We start from the raw sequence: 17,792 nt of genomic DNA, 5'->3' as shown, positions 1-17,792 counted from the left end.
TAGATGAAGGAAAGTATAAATCACATTTTTAAAACAAAGAAAAGACCTTTATGGAGCTTATTTTTTATAAAAGCTAGCTATGAATCAACCTGAATGCAGTTTTTGCCCTCATGTATGATATCTAACACATCAAAAAAATTCTAGTCCATTTTATCTGATCAGATCCCAAAAAATCTGCATTTTTTTCCTAGATTAATTTCTTGATGAAAAGCTGTTCAAACAGAGTACCTATCAAACCTAGTATTATTCTCTGATGTTTTTTTCTTCTTGTAGACACTGCTGTCCATCAGAAGAAATAATTAATGGGTCTATTATGCATGAAAGCATCATCCTGTCAATTTTCAGTGACTGGTTTGAATAGCTCCTATCTTGCTACTCATTGATGCCATGCGTGCTCACTGTCCTGAGAGATGACAAAACACTACATCCTTCGGGATTTTCTCCCTCTGTTCTAAAGCAGCATATCACATCTGTGTCTGACAGAAGCATAAGGAGCTGAGGAAAGCAGACCTTCATCATCCTTCACAGAATATCACTGCATGGGTTAAAAGTTAAGATGAAGTCTACTGATCCTACGTTTTGCCTACAAATTATAAAATGTGGAGGCTACCGAAGCGTGCATTCCAACTTTTCAGTGTTGGAATCATCGACAGAAAACAGATGGAATTTACTGGATGCTAAATCTTTAAATGAATTTTTAATGGGTACTGAACACTCGAGTTAGCTGAAGTCAGTGCATTTGCCTCTTTTTTTCCTTTTTGTTTGAGGGAGGGAAAAAAAAAGGGGATTTAAAAGATGCAAAGTTCACAGGTTATTTTCTGTTGCCTGATTAAGGCAGAATAAACAAAAATACTGAATATGGGAGAGATCAAATATTGCAGATACCTGGAAATGAATTGGAAACGACCAACACCACAAGATGAAGCAGCAGTGAACAAGACGCTGTGGAAAAAGAAATCACAAGACGAGAGTGCATAATGCATTTCAAATTGAAGAAAGCTTCCTATCTGCTGAGTGAACCTCAGTGTATTCCGACAGAGCACAGATAAAGCTTCAGTCAACTATATCTCCTAGGTAAGTGTCATTTCACATGCTGCTTAAATTGTTGATTACATGAATATATACTTCAGTGTAAGTGCAATAACTCACTGGATTTAAATTTCTTGGATTGATAATGAAGTTTAAATCCTTTCATGACAAATATTTAATGCTCTTAGATTTCCTATGCTGCTCAAATATAGTCATCTTTTAATATTATGGTTATTTAAAGGAAAAATATTACATGCATTCTCCCCTGATTTGTACTAGGGTCAAATAGTTCCTAAGATTTAAATCCTTTAAAATATTCTTAATACATATGCCCATGGCTGTTTGAGAAAAAAAAATAAATAAAAAGAAATATTTCTTTTAATATTAGCAAAAAGCATTTACTGTACTTAATTATCTATTTGATCTAGCAAAACAAACAACATTTTGGATCACAGCAGTAATATGTAAAAGGTTGCCTTCTATTATAGGATAATAAATCACCGTTTGTATTAAATAAAGCTATAAGTGTTGATTAATTTATTAAAGGCAAATGACAGCACAATAAGGAAGCAGCACCACATTAATACACTTCAAGGTAGTGTGTACATAGTTTCAGTATGAAGACTGGGCACCAGTGCCATAGTAAAACTACGAAAAGAAAGGTCCAGGTCACTTCACTTCAGTTATTTCACTCATTTGGAGCATCCACTACATAATCCACATAGATATTAGTTGTACATGGAAAAAAAAAAAAACTTGAAAAACAGTTTAGGGTGAGATCCTAACACCTAGCAGAGCTTGAAAAATAAATACAGCATCTGTTAGTCAACAGCTACACTTAATAGCCATGAAGAAAGATGTCTGTGCTCACACACGCACAAAAAAAGCCCACCCTCTAGAACTAAAAGAGCATAAATTCGTACCGTTTAATGCACCACTTTACCATCATATTGGTCAATTCTGTATTTATCATCTTTAAAAACCTACATCTTTGCTCATACTGTCTTTTATCAGATTCATGCCTTTTCTTTATTTACTAAGATGCAATGTTTCTATTTCCAGCATTGTTTAAAATGCTTTTTCCTCTACCTCTCTCTACACGACTTTCCTCTTTGCTATTTAGTATATCTTTACTTAATGTATCCAGCAATCCCTCTCCTGTTTTTTTCTCTTTTTACATTTTTCTAACTTATTAAAAGTCTCTGCCTTGCCTGTGGCTTGCTAGAAGACAGACTAATTTACCATTCACTGCCAACTCCTTTGAACCCTCAGTTATGCACAAATAAATTTTACCAAGTGCTCTCACATATAACTGTGCATGCCATGATAGAGCACCTTGAGACTGAAAACCAGAACTTGATACCATGCAGAACTTTTTCTCAATTCATAAGCCGACAGTGTTCCCTCAAAACACTGACATTCCTTGTAGATCAACAACCTTTGCAGCAGATGGGTCATCTCATGCGTATTACTTCAGAATACTTCATACACCTCAAATTCCTCCTCCAAGATCCCACGACTGACTGCCATGATAGGGAAGAGAAAAAAAAGTTTCATACCCTCTAAACATTCAAGCCCACATCTTCTGCTAACTACAAGCAGAGAAGTTCCCATTATTCCAAACATTTTTGCACTTTATTGCTGACAAGTTCCAGAATCTATGGGTGTCTCCAGTTTCCACCCTTTTCTTTTATAAGTGCTATCATCTGCTCCTTTCACAACAGCTGAATAAAATTCTAACATCTCCCAAACCATTTTTTTTGCTGTGCCTCCCTTCACATACTGAAACAACCTAGCAAGAGCTCTCCCTGCTTCCTCACTGCACCTATACAACAAGCCTCTTACCTAAGAAACAATGAAAAAAAAAATAAAAAAATCCAACAGCTAAAAAGTAGATTTGTTAGAGCATAACAAAGCAATATCAGCTCTGGGTTTCAATAACACCAATTCAGGACTTGAAGGACTTGAGCTGACAAACCTTTTAACACTTGTAACAAGCAGCAGATGCTGTACAGTATTTAGTATATAATATTTATCAGTTGATTTTAGAAGACAGTTTTGGGTCTGTTGAACCTGGTTCAGAGTTGGCAGTAAAAGAGAGCAATAATCGTAATTCAGGTTTTGATTCTCCAGTTACTGCTTTCACAGCGTAAAAGCTGGATGCTGCATGTGGCTTTTAGCCTCCTCTTTTGTAAAAGGTATTTTTATCATGTTTACTAACAGCTAGCCAACATGCTTATTTAAGAAAAAATAGGTTATTGTTCAATAAAGCTCTCAAAAAGCTTATTCAAAATGCACTGTTTTAGAAATCTTTGAACAGAGTTTCAGCTAAGGTTTCTTAAGGTCTCTGATATGCAAATATGTGAGAAAGCTTTTCAAAGAGCAAATGGAAAGCTTTAGAAGTCTGTATACAACTGTGTAATATTTTTAAAAGAAAAGGCATTAAAGATCTTCAATTCTTTTCAGATGCATTTATTAATAATTTCTAATTTATGACAAATGCTATTTTAATTTTCAGTGTATTATTCCTCTCACACAGCTTCAACAAAAAGATAAGAACTCAAATGTACCAGAGCATAAACTAGCAATTCGTTGCCAAGTTCCAAAACCTGAATTGCCACGCAACCAGAATATACATATCCTTTTCAAAAATTTTAACTGTATAAAAGTACCTAATCTGAAAGCATTGATGTGATATTTTCCATTTTCATTGTAATCACTTGTTCAAGGATCAGTAAACATCTGACAACAAAATCTTTTCATTTCCTCTCTGTATTAAGTTTCTCATCTATGTGAAATGGGTAAACCATGTCGAAAAATAGCTACAGTCAATTGCCTAAATAGTGTATTTCTGCTCAGCAAAACAGCACACAGGACATACATATTGGACCCTCATCCCAACTAACTCAATAGGTAATGAACATTGAAGTGATGTTGCAAGGTTTAACAAGCCTTAGAGAAATTATGAGAATGATACACAAACCAAAAGTCCTAATTGCTCCTTGATTTAAAAGAATTCAGTGAGCTGCAGCACAGGCTTACAGGCAGAAATATTCCTAAATTGGAATATCCTCTGTATCCACTTCTATTTCTACTCAAGACAAATACAGAAAACAGGGAAAGCACAAGTCTTCCATTTCCATCTTTCTGTTAAAAATACAACTTATACAGCCTAACAGAAAGCAAGGAGCAAAATCCACAACTACTTCTCCAGTGAAAACTCTGGTGCAAAAAGCCTATTTTGCCTTGAATTATAGTTGAATACAAAATTCACCTATATTCATAAAAGTCATCTGAATCTCCCTCAAGCCCCTTGACTACATCCTTCCCACCACAGCACAGACTTACTGTGATGAGAAAAAGGGCACAGAAGCACTTCAGGACATGCAGATAATGCCAGCCAGTAATTTGAATGAATGTGTTTATTCTTTGAAAAAAAATCTACACACCATTTCAACATTTGCTCTAGATTGTCAAATATTATGTTTTCCAGAAAGTCTTTAAGAGAACCGTGCAAAAGCCTGAGAAAACACTTTGCATGGAGCTGCAAAATAGTTTGCTTGGGTAAATAAAAGGAAATAAGAGGACATATACAAGTAATCTCCCTTCATGTGGCATTTAATAACAGTTTAGAATCCTACACTTTTTGAATTCAACTCATTTTTAATAAACCAGTTTTAATAAATGAAACTACATTAACAAGAATGTTTACAAGAAAATCCTAAACAGCAAAATCTTTCAAGGTAATTTTAATTTAGACCAAAAATCACCTGTTTTTAAGACATGAAAAAAATCTTCTTTCTACCTTGGGAAACTAAGCATCAGAAAAAATGAACCAATAATCTAATGGCAGAATACAATAAGGGCCTCCTTTGATCCGTGCACACCCCAGAACAGTTACTGTTATAATCATCAATTTCAACAATCCCTAAGAGCTTTCCACAGTTAAATATAAATCTATAAACCTATACGCATTTAAATTAAGCATCTGTTTTTATTGGAAAATGGCATTAATTCAAATTTATTTTGTTCTCATATAACTAAAAGAATTTTTTAAATCCCATTTCAGGAATCACTACTACCGCTGAATATCCTTTCTGTATTTCAATTTGAATTTTCATCACTTCAGCTTCTAATTGTTTCTTTTGAATCAGGAATCTTTCAATATCTTGACTGCTCCTACTACTTGAATACATTTATTGTCACATTTCAGCCTTTTTGTGAGGAGTACGTTAACTGCCTTTACATTAAGATTAATAATGCAAGAGATTTTTTCAACCCTAAAAAAAAAAACAACCAAAACACAAAACTGTATTAAGTGAATATTTTAGCACCACCAGCATTTTCAACACTTGAAAATGAGCCCTGGGTGCAGCCTTATTGAAACCATGCATGTGAGCAAAAGAATCCTAACAGTTACTGACATATGTAAAGGGAATAGAGTTACCCTGTTTTATCACCGCACCCTAGTAGAAATTTGTGCTGGATTATTAAGAATACACAAATCTTTCTAAGCTCACTCCTTTAAGGAATCTCACTGAGCAGATCTAGTTTGCATTTCTTCTACTTAAGAAGAGGTCACTGGCTAAGCCCTCTGTTTGAATGGGTGTGGTATACTGCGAAACTTGGATGCTGGGTCTGAATGTACTTTTCTTACTGTTTTTCACTTACCATTATGCTCATCAGTGATTTTCTCAATAATGTTTTGACAGTGAATGGAAACTCTGAACTATAGTAGGACTCTTACCAAACCCTTCAGGTCTCCAACAGAAATACTGCCATTTTTATTCCCACTTGCGATTTTCAAGATCAGTCAACTCTCATATTCTTAATCCAGATAATTTCTTACCTATTATTACATCAGCTTGCCCTGAAATACAGAATAAAATGTCTACAATAACTACACAGTGTATTTGTCAATTGTCAATCAAACCTGTAATTAGCTGAAAGAATTCAACCAGGTGTAAAGAGACATCTTTCACAAAGTAAAACTGACCAATATTAGTTACATTTCTACCTTTTTGTTGCAGAATAAACACAGTCTATTTTGAAAAGTGAGGTTGGGCTAAAACAGTTTATGGTCACAAGGGAGGACACAAAGGAAAAAGATGCTCAGCCCTCTACTGATCCGAACGGGGACTTAAAAGAAGTAGGAGGGCTTATATACCCTCACAGCAGATACAAAGCTCTTTGTAAAGAGGCCTGTTGGGTCAAAAAGTATCTGCACAGGAGGAAACTTCATTCTAGCATATGCAAACATGTGATTCTAATAGCTCAGAACCTGAAGCAATTCCTTCTGGTCGTTTTCTGAGAATACTGTGTCTGATCAACTCTTAGGTTTAGCAAGGCCTGTTTCCACATTTCGAATTTTAATTAGATCCTGTATCAGCTTTACCATTCTTTTTTTCCCCCCCTCGGGACTGATGTTAAGCACTGGGCCTACATTTACCTAACTCACTCCATTTGATAGCATTTTTTCAGTATTCAGGAAATATATTCCTTGGCCTTTTTCAATATTCCAGCAGTCATGGGACATTAAAAAAGCAGATTTATATAAAGCCACCTTGAACAGTATTCAGATTTCAGTATTCAGTAGCAATCAGATTTATGTGGAATTCAACCTGCTTCTCCCCAAATAAAACCCTAGATATTAAACAAGGTAAAATCAACAAGCTTACAAACCACAACTGAAAACAGGAAAACCTGCACCAAGTGAATTCTTTATATGACTGCAACATGATCCAATATTTTTTGACAGCATCTCAAACTGTAAGCATTAATTAATCAGTTTAGCAGATGACAAATAGGGAAGAAAGAAGCAGACTGCACAATAAAGGTCACACCAGAGCAAAGTGCAGATTCTATAGAGCCTACATACCATCTACACTGCTGGGCACTGCCAACAGCATAAGTCTAGGGATGGCTAAGAACACAGCTCACACACAGTGGCACTTATTCAGACACACTCTGACAGCCTCCAGCTATATGTGGTCCAGGGATTTGTGGAGTCAGAGAAAATGCCTTATTTATAAGATAGCCTTCAGAGAATTTTTTCCAGTCTGTTTTTGAACCTGCACAAAATTTAAGCTTCTACGTGATCTGGTGACAAATTTTCAAAGCTTAATAACAAATTACAACAAAAAACTCCTATGTTTTGAATCTGCTGCCAATCGGCTTCATTCAACACTCTCTTCTCACTCTTACAATAATAATTTCTTATTCACCATGTCCATCCTTTCAAGATTTCACAGCTACAACAAGCTCTTCTTACATCATCTTTCTGATTCAGTCTGCAAGACTGAAGAGCTCCATTCTATTCTACTCATAGTATCCTCAGTCATGCCCTGTGTGAAAACTGCTACTCATCCTGCTGCTATACTCTGTACCTTCTCATTTCCACTTTTTCCTTGAGGAGCCTTTGGGATCCAAACTGGACAACATCTGTGATGCAGCTGTGTCACTGATTTATTTATGTATTGATGTCATGTTTTTCAACTTGTTCTTCTCCTAATTTCTAGGATAGATTTCCTTTACTGTTGAGTACTAGTAATCACTTCGGAAGTCTTTGTATGTGATAGAGGATTGTTTCCCACCCACCCACCCCAAGTATTTTAATTAATCTTCATCTGTGATTCATTCTATCATTTGAGTGTTTTTTTTTCTGCAGCTCTCTTCAGTCCTTGGCATGTAGAGACAGTGTAGAACTACCTTCTAACAGGTGAAGGTAACAGTGCAACTGTTTGCACTGTTCTGAGAACACAGTGAGACCACCTTCCAAGAGTTCTGGGCATTCTTTGCCACTGTATAATTATTTAAAAAGAGATTGAAAGTTGGTTTTAACAGAAGCTGTACTAAAAGATGTGCCTTACTTCAACTAAGATCTAGTTCATAACATTGTTATGACTGCTCATGCTATCTAGAAAAGTTCACCTTGTCAAAAATGGTTTCTGTGGCCATGTAATCGATGTTTCACTGGGTAGGTTGGTGCCTTACTAGATAACTCAGTTCACTGTTCTCCAAGTAATATACAAATCAATAAGATTTGAATTAGAAAAAGAAACAACAGCAATTTTCACTGCATCAGATTTCCCCAAATGCTTCTGAAATCAATGCATTAGGTTTGTTATTTCTCACAGTGTACAAGTTAATAATGAAGCAAATTTAACTGAATGTTTGTTAAAACTACTCAGCTTTAACTGAGTATTTTGTGCTTAATGCCAAAAAGCAAATAATGACAAATACTGTAAACAAACTATTAAAACCATGCATGTTTAAAATATTTTTCGAGGAGAGAAGAGGAAGAAATGGAACTGCTTCAAAGTTCAGCAGAGCCAAACTGTCAGAACACTGATAGTGAAGAGCAGACTCCAGAAAAAAAAAAAAAAAGAACCTAAACACCTATACATGTCCTCCTTAATAGGCTGTTCATGAATTCTTCTACTTATTGCAATGTAAATTGCATAAAGCATCCCTAATACCATTATGCGGACGTCATCTCTTCCTGACTGATATTGTAGGTGTACATTATCACTGTCACCAAAATATATCTCATCCATGTTCTGTCCTCCTCGGATTAATCTACAGTGCTTTCCTTTTATGATTAAATGAATTCTATTCATGTAAAATTACATTTTCAGCAGTAGGTGAGGCTCAATGCCTCAGCAACAGTTTTCAAAAAAGCAATACTCTAGTCTCTTAAACATACAGTATAGCTTGTTCAATGAGTTATTTCTGTAACAGAACAAACTTATTTCGCTAGTCTTTTTTTGAATGAAATAATTTCAGTCTACAACCAGGCTGGGAGATTGACAGGCTTCAGGAACATAGCTCAATTTTTTTTATTCTAGATGCTTGAAAAAAATTGTCCACAGCATCTGTCACTACCTAAAACATTTGGAATTGTGAAGTAAGCACTTTTATATAGCTGCTCAGCTTTTAAAAAATTAATAAATATCTTCCACTGTTTTTTATTCATGGTAACTTAAACTATAAATAGTCTTTAACAAACAAATTTGTAAACAGAGGTATTTAATAAATACTCCAATTCTTCTACCCAAAAGAATTCCACTGTTCACTACCTCATTTTCTCATAATTAGTGTAGCAGTAGAAAATGGTGCTATGCTAATATCATTTAAAGTGGAAAGGAATGCAAAAAGACCAATCCCAGGACTATTACAGGACTCTACTATTAATAAATGAACAGTCAAAAGAAAATTCCTAAAATATGAATGAACTAACATAGATAAACTATTTTGATGCATGGGCACTAAACACACATACTGCATTTAAAAAAACAAAAACAAAAATAAAAACAGCAACATAAAGATAGTGCAACCAAATCCAACATTATGGAGACTTTAAAATGCTTGGTCTCTATCTGAATATTATGTTCACAGAGATATTTATAAAGATCAATTTTCTTTGACAAGTTTAAGTGTACTTGTAAGAAACAGGGATGAGTTCTGAGGCTTTCAGATTGCATTACTACCAGTTAATTTAGTCATCTCACACTTGTAGGCAATTTTCCTTTAAGTGAATAGATTGTTCTTCTCTGAGGTTTCTATCCTTGTTTTTTTTCCTCCCCCTCCTCCTCTTTCTTTCCCATGGTCAAATACAACTCAAAGATATAAAGTTGTCTGTGGGATAGAAAGAAGATATATGAAAAACAAGCATAAGTGAACACTTAGTAAGGTGTTACAGAATGAATGGAATAAAGGTAAAATAATGGGCAGGCAGAACCACATGGAGCAACAACCGAAAATATAAAGCAGGCTCTTGCTTGCATTAGAAATGGATTTGCTCTCCACATTCTAACTGTAAATACATATAAAAGTAAATCAGAAATAAGGATTTCTGGATCTCTGTTCCTCAACGTCTTTACTGCTAACATTGAAGTCCCACAGTCCAACTCAGTTTAACCCAGTATGCATGCACACTACCAAACATGCACAAACAAAACAAAACAAGTGCTCGCTCCTTCCCTTAGTACTACCAATCCTTGGATTCCACTAATTCGCCAAGATCTTTCCCTTTTCACCTGTTCAATTTCACATTCTTGCCAACTCTTTGGCACCATTCACGTGCTCAAATCAGGCAAGCAGATCCATATCTGGTGATGGACCATAATATTACTGAAGTGTACTTCAAATTCAATTGCTCAGAAGAGGTAATTATAATTTATTATTGAGATCAGAAGCAATGTAGTACAACACAACTTCAAATTCATTACATTTTTAATTAGAAGTCCACAGCTGCATAACTAAGAGAACAACAAAGATAAATACTCAGTAAAAGCAACAGAGAAGCAGAGACATGTAGCAGACAAATGAACGGATGAAAAAATCCAAAATAACTTACAGCCACCTTTACCAGAATTCACATTTTAGTAGAGGCAGACATGACTACAAAGCAGTTAATGTTTACATACACAGTTATTTAGAGATGTAAGACATCACCTAACAGCTGCAGGTTTCTTTCATCCACTATTTAGTGCATGGGAGCAAGGGAAGTCAACATGAGTACTTTTTTTTTTTTTTTTCCCCCTTTACAGTTGGAAAAAATTACCCAGCCCATTTTCAGGGTAAGTGACAAATATTTCATTAGTTGGAGTAAAACACTTTCTCCACTCTCACAGAAGTTATTTTTCCCACCTACTCCCATCTGAAGTGACAGGTGATAGCATAAAATGAAAGGGAACATGAAAACACCTTCCATTCTCACTGTTCTGCCAGTGACACCGGGTACCTTTTAAACACTGATCAAGCAAAACCACCACCAACTGCTGTATACAATTCCTTTCTGGGTTTTGCCCTGGGGGTAATATAACCCTAAAAAGGATACTTAAAAGGTGCAGCAAATTTATTGTTGCCTTTCTAAAAGGAAAAGTATGCTTTTCAATATAAGAAAGTAAAAAGAAAAAATTAACCACATCCAAGACAGAAGAGAGAGAATGAATACACTACCCTTTCTGGAACCATCACTAAACACCTACAATTGTTCCCTGAATAAAGCAGAAGGCCAAAAAGGGTATGGTTTGTTAACTTTTTAGAAAACATAACCAGATAAGAATCCTCTGTCATGTGCAGAGACCTGTAACAATCACTACATGTGAAGGCCACGCACTACAACGCCTTTACCAAGGAACCCCATATGCATTTTAGATATTCTTTTCTTTTTTTCCAGGTTGGCAGATGACTTGTTCCCCAGACTGAAACATAGTATTACATGGGAAATCTAGATAATGATCAAAGGACAACAAGAGACCTTTAGACTTCCAAGACTATTCGCCACTTAAGTATAAATTGTGTCTTGGTAGTGTCACTCCTATTTTTCTCTCAAAGGATTTCCGCCAAGAAACAGGTTAGCATAAAGCAGATTCTGTGGTATAACAGCCAATCAGCATTTGAACTCTGTCATGTTCAACTATCATCTAACAACTTTATTAATATAAAACATATCCAGAGAAAAACAAAATCTGCTCTAATAAGACTCCATCACTAAGGAAGTCAGTATAGAAGTGTTGTTTTTCCATTATAATCATTTTGGTACACTTCCTTGAACATCAGAAAGATGGAAATGAAGATTACCAACAGAGAATCTTTTCTAACCTTTAGAAAGATTATAAAGGCTATAAAGACTTTCTCTCCAGGATGATCACTTTTGAACCCCCAGCATTTTGTTTGCTTAGAAAAATTTAAGACAATTTAATTCCCATTACCACTGAACTATGAATTTACAATAGTTAGACTTCTAGAATCTCCATTCTGCCAGCAGAAAATTAGCCACATGCCTCAAGTAAACATTTATTTTCAACACATATCTGTGATTATTGCCTCTATCTTTTACAACAAATTTATGACACTACAATCAATACAAGGATCACAACATAATTACAATGATAACAGCCTACTGAAACACGCTATCTCGAATTTCTTTTTCCATCTTAACCTCTTACATTTTGTAGCTAGCTGATACACACTTTTCAGTGACACATTTTCTGCATGTTGAAGCACACGCCCATATTCAAGGAGAAAATACCACATTATCACAGTCTGTTTTCAATCAAGATCTCAAAAAGAAACAGAGAAGGTATGATCAGTTTCACAGTCCAAATTATCTGTAGCAGATTCAGAAATACCACGCTTTATAAAATGGGATGATGAGTGTGTGTACTGTCAAAGGAAGGTCATCTGATTCACATCCCAGTAAAGGTTGAAAATGAGTCAGAACTAAAGAAAACAGTTTCTCCCTACTTGCACCTTACTCTGTCCTTCAAGCGAGATTTTCTAAATTAGAAGAGATTCTAGTACTTATGTAGACAGTTTGCAAGAAAAAACAAGACAGTAGATTTCCCCTGAGTGTTGGAGCATAGATATTACAAGCTTCATTTTGGAAAAAACAAGTTTGGCAAGAGTCAATAAGCCTTTAAGGTTCTTCAGTAAATTTTCCTAAATTTGGACCAAAAAAATAAACCCTAAATGAAACAACAATAAACAAAAACAAAACAACAACAACAACAAAAAAAAAACAATTAAAAAACAAAGCAAAACAAAAAAAACAGATCCTTCCTGTGCTCAGTAGAGCTACCTTCCTGTACAACAGCCAGAAAAGCCAGAGCTGTCGCTCTCCTGAGAGCTGAGAGAGACAGTAGACAAGAGAAGAGAACGCAGATGAGGAGCCAACACAAGATTTGGACGAGTATAAAAATATGGGGGGGGGCATCAAGCCAAAGCGCAGCCTGGAAATCAAATGCAGGAATAGTGAGCACCTGAGCAACAGGATGAGATCACAGTGAAAAAAGCAAGACAAAATGTATGCATTTGGTTCAGGAAGCCTCCAAATCAGATGAGAAGGACCAGGAGAGCCCAAGACATTGGCAGCAAATGCGAAGAATAACGGGATGACAAATGGGGTAGGAAGAAAAGAAAGATCTTTGACAAAAACTAAGAAACTGCTAGGCAGACTGTGCCCATTAGATAGCTCCACACTTAATGGCCTTTCTTCCACTCCAAAAACAGCATTTAGAACAATCACTGCCACAAGTAAACAAATTTCTGAACGCCCTACCAGCAGAACAGGCCTCTCTCCTCTAACATTGGTTTACACACAATCTAATCACATCTCCGGGCATCCATCAACAAAAAAGGAAACATTATTATCACAGTTAACTTCTTTTTAAAATTATATTAGGAAAAACAATATTTTTATGTGAAACAGAACAGTTAAGTCTGCTTTCTGCAATGAAACCAATCTGCTATATCTGATATTCTTACTATCCTTGCCATAAACAATAAAAATAGAGTGGCTCTTTCTCTCGTGTAGGATGCAGAGAGATGAAACAAAAGTGGATTAAGTACTACCATTAAAACAAACACAGATCATCCAAATCAATCAACAACTTTTAATATTATCATGGAAGTGTATTTGATACGTACTAATGTAATTATTGGAAGAAGACCAATATTTTCCAGGCAAGGAAATAGAAATCCCAGCTCTGAAAAGCTTAAAGTCCATTTCAGGTAACGTAACAATGGCTCAGGACCCTGCTCTAATTCAGGAGACTCAACAGAATCAACAGTATAACAGCAAATATAAAAGGGAAGAATGGAATAAAAAGTAATACATGCCAAGGAAGAAAATCAGAGAGTAAAAGGATAATACAGAGGGAGGGAGGCAGAAAGTAAGCAATAAGGAAAGAAGATGGAATGTAGGGGCAATAACATACTGAATTTAGAAAAGCAAAGGCAAGAGGTGCTAAGCATACTATCAAACTACAAGTCGGAGTAATTATCTTTTTGGTTAGAGAATTTCTCTGGCAAGAAAGTCAGAGATGATGACACCACAGCAAACATAATGAGCAATACGAAGCCTAGTCAGTACAGACTGAGTTTTAGGGATATTAAAAAAAGGACATGATTAAAAAACAGAAACAGTGAATCAATCAAATAGACATTTTCATAAAGCTCTCAAGCCTCCGCTTTCAATTAGTGGACATGAAAAGAGCAAGAAAAGTTATAAGGATAAACTGTTACATGTTTGAAGTAACTGATTTGTGATTTCATAACCAAAGCATAACTAAACTCAATTCACTGGAATCACTGTCAATATACAGTAGCAGCAAAAGATTAAGGCAAGTGTTTTGAGAACTATACTGGTCAGAGAACTTGTCAAATCCACAAATATGGAATTTATAAAATGAGTGTAAAGTGTGAAAAATGAAAAAAAAGAATGAGAAAAGTTTGCCACACTGATTTCCATGGGAACAAAATGTAACCCTTTTAATCTGTGAATGTTACCCTGTTTGATCCTAAATCATAAAGCATCCAAAACAAAAAAAAAAAAAACACCTTCAAAAACATCAACATCATTCATTTTTTCCTTCTACGAGCTATCAGTAGTTTTGCAATACTACCACAGACAAAAAGCATGACTAAATAGTTCTGAAATATCAGAATATTGAAGCAAAAAATACATACATACTCAAGACTTAGGATTACCTTATGTGTCAGTTATATAGTTCTGATTATATTTTATATACACATTGGGCAAGGTGGGGTACTGTAGAGATGAAGACATATATGGATAAGTACAGATCATCCATTATGAGAAAATACATTTATCAATAAGATGCAATTAACGCTTAAAATCTGGCACTTCCTATTTTTAGTTCAGACAAAAAAAAAAAGACAGCTTGTCTGATTAGAACAAAAAAAAAAAAAGAATTTCTGTAATGTTAGTAATGTTACTAACAGTGAAGGAGGAAGTACTGAGCAGATGGATAATCATCATACACTGATGCCAAGTCCTGTAATTTTACTGCAAATCTTTATCAAGGAAGGTTTTTCTTTCAGCTGGGAAAGCTATTTCAGCAAGGGTGGAGAGGGAGAGTTAGCATTTTACTCAGTTTCAAGATTTCTATCTCTATCTTCATGTACGTAAAATTGCAGTACTTCTCTAGTCTATTAGTAAGGCTGAAGTTGTAAACTGCCTACACAGACTGCACAGCAGTCACAGCAAAAAGCTTTGTAGGTGGAAATAAGATCACTCTGAATAAGGAATGTCCAAAGGAAAATGGTATCACCAAAAAGAAAAGGAATATTCTTATGTGCTGGAATGGGCCTACCAAGGACAATCAAGACAGGAAGCACATCTGGGAAGTTCAGAGAACACTTATGGAATGAAGGAGGAAGAGAAGTACAACACGAGAAAAATGCAAGTAAAGCACATGCCTAGAATTCTTTATTTCAAAAGTGCATATTCTTGGAATATTCAAGTGTCCAACTTGTCCATATGTCCAACAGTCCACAATTGTATCATGGTAACTTTCAGTCAAGATTAGTAACCTACTACTAATAAATAACAAGCAGATAATACCTCTGTGTGCTACAGCAACTGCTGAATGGCAAGGACATCAAGCTTTGGATGCGTTGAACTTTTGTTAAAATAAGAGGCCCTAGTGGAAAATACATCTGTTCCAAACACAGCCATAAAGTCATACAAGAATAATAATAAATCTATCTTATTATTTTTAGCACAGAGCTGTTGTTCTCAGAGCTGATAAGCAGCAATTTGTTCTTCAGTCTAGATATTTCAATTGTACAAAAACAGAGGCAATCCATCTTTATGCAGTTGCAGGATTTTGTGCATTTCTTCTGCTATATTCCATAGGAGGGCTGGGAGCTTATCAGCACATAGAATGACAACGTTTCTGCCTTTCTTAAATCTCTTTTCTGTTAAAACGAAAGGTCTCATTTTCTCTGTATGTTGTCATATCTCTTGCCTGTCTTTGACCTTTGACTACTTGGCTTCAGTGACATAAGAATTGGGAGGGTTCATAAGAATTATGTCAATAGCAGATATATTTCTAAAGTTTTACAAGTCATTTTTCATATAAACTTTCAAGGATCAAGAATTACAACATAAATATTTATTCGCTTGTTATTTTATTGTACAAAATAACAGAATTTTGCCATTTAATTCTTCCTGATGAGGACTTGCTGACCAACGAGTAAAACTGCACAAGTGAAAAACAGCAGAAAAATAGAAAGTTTGCAGGAAATAATGTTATATGGAGACACATGGACATAAACCATTTCACAGAGCACACACACAAAACAAAAAGTAGTAGAACTTGACAATCAAATACCCTGATATACACTACAGAATCCAAAACATGGAGTAAGGCAGTTCAGAAAGAGAACTGATTTTCAACCATTCCCTCGAATTCTGCAACTCACAGGACCATTTTTTAGAATCAGAACCACGCCTGATCATTTCTGTGAGCACAGTTAGCACAGAAAATAAGAAAACTAGTTTACTCTATATGCTGCAGTATTCTTCAAAACCTCTGCCAGTATATCCCTTGAACAGAAAACTTGTAAGAAACCCCTTTTTTAGCACAAGCTTTGCACTACATTTTCTGTTCAGCTCAGTGAAGATGACGAAATTACAGGAATATATTGCAATAGACTTATCAAAATTATACAAAGAAGTCCAAAAGCAAGAGTTTGCAAAGACAGAGCAGTGCTTTAGGGAATGGAAAGTAACTAGCTCAAATTCATGTACTTACTTCCTATAACTTCTACTATGCTACCCTTTGGGGTTCAATTCCACATTTCTTACACCATTCCAAGTGCAAGGTGCATTCAGAAATAACATGAATTCTTACAACACCAAAATCATTCCACCAGTTTTGTCTGAACTACACAGCCCTACTTTTTCTTACCATTTAAATTCAGCAGAATCATTCAGCCATGGCCCAGGAGTGGGAAAAGAATCACATCCAAAATGTAATTTTTTTCATCTATGAGTTATCATACCTTGCAACTTGGTACACTATTATTGAAGCATGTATGCTGGCAGCTTTAGGTTGTTGTAGTTGTAAAGTGCATCATGTTTAAATGAAAGCAATCAAATCTGTAATAAGATTTCAGGATCGTATTTTTAAACCTAAGGCATCTTTTCACTACCAAAAAAAAAAAACACGACTGAAACCTATTTTGGGACACTCCATCAAAAAATGAGGACAGCTCTTTAAACATAGCAAGATTCTTCTAGCAAAGTGAAGTTATCCTATCATTTCCAGTTCTCTTGCTCTTTATGCTTCAACAGCATTTTTTACTAAATTGATTCAAGACATTCCCTGAAGGCTTACACTGGTCTTGTAGTTTACCTGTTAGGCACCAAAAGCAACATGGGAAAGGTTACTTTGCTACATACGAGGTTAACTGATGGATGGATAAAATCCTAAAAAAAAAAAAAAAAAAAAAAAGGAAGTGAAGTATCACCCTACTTTTACACAAAGTAGCTCTGTGTAGCCAGTGATATCAGCTGTTAGCAAAGCCACCAAGTAGCTCTTGCTTAAGACCATTTTCAGCCCAAAATTTTCCATACTAATGGTTTGCTTCAGGTAACTTTTCCTCACTCTCCTCTCATACCAATATAAAAAAAAAAAAAGTTAAAGAATGGCTGGAACATTTTTCTATTATTATGGCAGAACCTAGCACCTTGATATCATGCTGGATGAGGGTTGTACACTTTGCCTCATTCTGGGAAAGATGAAACCTGATCTGGTAAAGCTACAAGCTTCTAGAATTCAGAGTTTGTACATAATTAGTGGCAAAATCTGCTGGAGCTTAGGAACAGGTTTTTGAGCTATTACCTAAGGATTCTTAAATGGCTGCACCAATTGTATTACTGTTTATTAACAGTAATTGCAAGACCTTTCTAAGCTTTCAAAAATAAGAAAAAAATGACACTTCAG

The 17,792-nt window shown here is 35.4% G+C and overlaps 2 protein-coding genes across 3 annotated transcripts in view; one reads left to right on the top strand and one right to left on the bottom strand.

The window, feature by feature from the left end:
• AVEN (apoptosis and caspase activation inhibitor) overlaps positions 1 to 17,792 on the bottom strand; it is a 103,628-nt gene that overhangs the window by 59,650 nt on the left and 26,186 nt on the right. The gene's annotated exons all lie outside the window — the stretch shown is intronic.
• Positions 92 to 17,792, top strand: part of CHRM5 (cholinergic receptor muscarinic 5) — a 52,449-nt gene continuing 34,748 nt past the window's right edge. The window contains exon 1 of the mRNA XM_052695435.1: positions 92 to 1,074. The gene's annotated coding sequence lies outside the window, so the exon portion shown is untranslated. The remainder of the gene's footprint in view (positions 1,075 to 17,792) is intronic.

The sequence above is a fragment of the Tympanuchus pallidicinctus genome, unplaced genomic scaffold, assembly GCF_026119805.1.
Source record: "Tympanuchus pallidicinctus isolate F22 unplaced genomic scaffold, pur_lepc_1.0 scaffold3, whole genome shotgun sequence".
Lineage (NCBI taxonomy): Eukaryota > Metazoa > Chordata > Aves > Galliformes > Phasianidae > Tympanuchus > Tympanuchus pallidicinctus.
This window is presented reverse-complemented; position numbering and strand designations above follow the sequence as displayed.